The sequence below is a fragment of the Gordionus sp. m RMFG-2023 genome, chromosome 4, assembly GCF_954871325.1.
Source record: "Gordionus sp. m RMFG-2023 chromosome 4, tfGorSpeb1-WG-v2, whole genome shotgun sequence".
In the NCBI taxonomy this organism is placed as follows: domain Eukaryota; kingdom Metazoa; phylum Nematomorpha; class Gordioida; order Chordodea; family Parachordodidae; genus Gordionus; species Gordionus sp. m RMFG-2023.
This window is the reverse complement of record NC_088778.1, coordinates 29,198,315-29,202,416: the sequence shown is the minus strand read 5'-3', so window position 1 is coordinate 29,202,416 and position 4,102 is coordinate 29,198,315. Positions and strand designations below refer to the sequence as shown.

Sequence of the window (4,102 nt, the reverse complement as noted above, 5' to 3'; positions counted from 1 at the left end):
TTTGAATATGTGATCATTATATTTTTTTAATTTAAATATCAATAAATTTACGTAATATACGTCTATAACATTTATTTTCTGCCTTTGATTTCTGCAACCTTTTCATGGTGGCAAAAAGTTAGATGACGAAATAATTGATGACAATTTTTGGGACACAAATTTTAAAATAATAGTTAAAGAAACTAATATTGATCAAGAACTAATGGAAGTAATCAACGATATAAGGAATCATGAGCAGATAAAGAACAAAACGTATAAAAATATGGTATTGGAATTGAGTTTAATCAAAGGTTGCCTTTTTAAAGAGAATAGGATCATAATACCGAAAGGTATGAGAAAAGAGATTTTGCAAGAGTTGCATAATGGGCATCTCGGTGCTGGAAAAACAAAATCATTAGCGAGAGAGTATCAGTGGTGGCCTGGTTTAAATGCAGAAATAGATCAGGAGGTAAAGAATTACGATGCTTGCAATAAATACGCAGACAATCCTCATAATATTCAAAACCCATGGGAAACAGCAACGAAAGTATTCGAGCGCGTACACATAGACTTTGCAGAGTTCAAAGATAATAATTTTATGGTATGTGTTGACGCCTTCAGCAAATTTCCTATTATTAGGAGAATGAGAAACACAACTACGGAATCAACGATTAAAGAATTGATGAAAATAATAAGTTTATTTGGTATACCTAATAGAATAGTCAGTGATAATCTAACTTTACCAGTAAATTATTTAAGAAATTTTGCGAAGATCACGAAATCGAACACTTGCTCACCGCACCTCACCACCAACAGTCCAATGGCCAATGTGAGCGTATGATTAGATCAATGAAAATGAATATGAAAAGGAATATGGAAAATAATAATAAAATAGACGTAAACATAGCTCTAGAAAAGTTTCTTTTTAATTATCGTAATACACCCAACGCAACGACCAACAAAATACCAAGCGAAGTAATGTTCTCCAGAATGATTAGGACAAAATGGGAGTTGATAAAACCGAGGGATGAAAGAGATCATATACTAAATCGCAAGATATCAATAGATAAGGATATAGAAATAGGAGACAGCATATGGTATAAAACTTTTAAAGATAATAATTGGGAAAAAGGTACAATAATGCGCAAAAACGGAAATTTGTTGTATGATATAGATACTGGGAACAAAATTATAAAAAGACACTTGGACCAAATAAAAAAAAGATCAACTAATGTAGAACTTTCTTCTAATGGTGCAACAGTTTTTAAAGCGAATGTTAATAATAATGCATCACCTTATACATTGAATTTTAGAAGGGGAGGTGATGAACCAAGAAACCAAAATGTACAAGTAAATGATCAGAATCGCAACGTTCAAAGACCAGTTAGAAATAGTGTGTTGCCTAGAAAATTTTATAATGAATTAAATTTGATAATAAATATTTTTTTTCTCTTCCTTATATTAAAACAAAGTGTGGAACTAAATTGATAAAACGTACAACAAAAAAAAAGATCAACGAAGAGGTGAACGAGCAAGAATGACAAACGACAAAAATTATAAAAAAAAAAAAAAAAAGTGTGAAATGTTTAACAGTATTAACTTTAAAAAATTGTTTTTTTTTTTTACATCCTTAAGCCATTTATGGCGTAACTTAAAAATTTCAAATGTATTAAGAATTGTTTCTTTCTTTTTGTTAAAAACAACTTTTATATTTTAAATCAATTTGTTTATAAACTAATATTAAATTTTATATTGTGATCATTATATTTTTTTTAATTTAAATTCGACTCGAGTCTGAGCTGTTTTATCGACTGGAAACTAGGCTCGAGTCATAGCTAAGTCGACTCGGCTTAGCCGTTTAACAACACTATTACTAGTGTTGTTAATGGGTTGATAATGTTATATCCAGACCTCTCGCTTGGCTTTAAAAATCGACTAAATCTGCCGAGCACAGATCTATGGTTCAAACCCATATATTTTAAGTAATTTTTTATTGAACTTATTATAGATATAAATATATGGTTATTATAGGTATCAATCGATAATTAAAGACCTATTGAATTGGCAACAATTTATTTATTGTTTAACTCTATCCCTCAAAAAATTTCTAAAAATTTTAATTTATTAATAATTGTTTTTTAGAAATTCTATCAAAATTTATTTTTTGTTATTTAATATATTTTTTTTCATTTTTAAATACTTTTTTTAGAAAATTTTCTCATTTTAAATACTTTTTTTATTTATAAAAAAACTTTGGCGCCAGCTATAAATAATATAAGAAAGGAAGAAAAAAAAATTATTACTAAGGTAAAGAGGGAGGGAGGGAGAGGGTTTATATTTAATAGAAAAGGAAAGAAAGTACTATATTTATATCGTTTTTCCCTCTTTAAACATATTTTATTTTTATTTCTTCAAATTTTTTTAGAGTATTTTACCAGGTCAAATACTCCTCCGGTCAATTGACTGATTTTGACCGGTCAATTGACCGACTAAAAAGTATTCAAAAATCATCTTCAAAACCTAGGTTTTTAATTAATTTATGACGATTTACAAAGTTAGGAATTTATTGAATCCTTTGGATGTGCAGCACATGGCTAGAATCTGTTTATTAAAAATTTATGCCAAATACGTTTTATTGAAAGAAGATCATCAAAAACAAACAAATTAAATTATAAAATTTAATGATATTTTATTGGTAACTTTAAAAAAAAGGCAAATATTGAAAGGATATAAGTCTTCCTTAAAAATTCAATATCAAGTGATAATATTACAATTACATCCCATGAGAATGTTGGTGATTATCAATAACATGCCATGAATTTAAATGTAATTTATAAATACATCTTGTAAGTTATTTTAAAAAAAATGAAGAGGGTATAAAAAATTATTTTATAAAAACTATAATTAAACTCTCAAAAAATAGATGATTTATTAGGAGTAAAAGGAAGATATCTTTCAGATTTTCTAATTATTTTGTACTATCATTTTTAATTTGTTTATTTCACATAAATTAACATTATTTAATCTGCTAGAGGGCGTAAATTATTTTTATTTGTTAAATCAAAATATTTTAAAAAATAAATAAATAAAGGTATAAATGTAACATATTTTGTTTATTTAAGATAATTTTTGTTTAAACCGAAATTATTTGTTATTAAAAATTGTAATTCTTAAATAATTTACATTAAAAAATTTTGATTCACCCAAATAAAGATTTTAAAACTGCAACTTTCGATTACGACCATATCACGTTGAAAGCACCGGTTCCCTTTCGAACACCGAAGTTAAGCAACGTTGAGCCTGGTTAGTACTTGGATGGGTGACCGCTTGGGAATCCCAGGTGTCGTAATCTTTTTTCTTCCAAATATTTAATAAACATTTTTTAGTTGATAATTTTTATCAGATACCTGCAGGGGCCATACCGTATTTTAATTTTTTTTAAATACCCGTCTTTTTTTAAATAGCAGGACTTGACCTCATATATTTTAAAATTAAATATTTTAAATAGTCATTATTAACTATAAAAATTAAAAATAAATAAATGAATTTTTATTTAGTGATAATTGACATTTATGTTATGACTGACTTGAGAGTTCATTTAATTAAGATTTTTCAATTTTATAATGAAGAATGCGAATTTTTTTTATTTTTCAAAATTAAAGTGGCCGTTTTCTGAAGCACGACAACCTTAATAGGTTAATCGGCAAAACCTTGTTTTCGGCCGATTTCCCCAATAGTTTCCGTTAGGTCTCCAAAATGCGGACGGTAAGCGTTCGACATGTCTTTGACGTCTTGGCACGGCGACAAAAGACTAGCATGGGATGTCTCGTGTGTTACCTCCTTTCCGGCTTACCACCGACCCCTTGAAACTCCAGAAATCAAAGTTTAATAAATATAGATCCCTCCCTAATTCTTTTATATTTATTCCCCTAATTTTTATCGTTCTGGGAAATCCCGGTCCCCAATCTCTAAAGTTCTTAAATCAATTAGGTAGAAGAAAGTATCATTAAGGATAAGGGTCAAAAACGAGTCCCTATCTCTTAAATAAAAAATCCAATTCGAAATCCTAAAGGGGAACTACAAGGTTTCTTCGAAACACTCCTTTTTCCCTCCTAGTACAGTA

General features: G+C 28.3%; 1 non-coding gene across 1 annotated transcript; it reads left to right on the top strand.

Moving 5' to 3' along the window:
* The first annotated feature begins 3,212 nt into the window (after nt 1-3,212).
* On the top strand, nt 3,213-3,331 carry LOC135929201 (5S ribosomal RNA). Its single transcript, XR_010572515.1, has one exon. It is a non-coding gene; the product is annotated as a 5S ribosomal RNA (ribosomal RNA).
* The last annotated feature ends 771 nt before the right edge of the window (nt 3,332-4,102 follow it).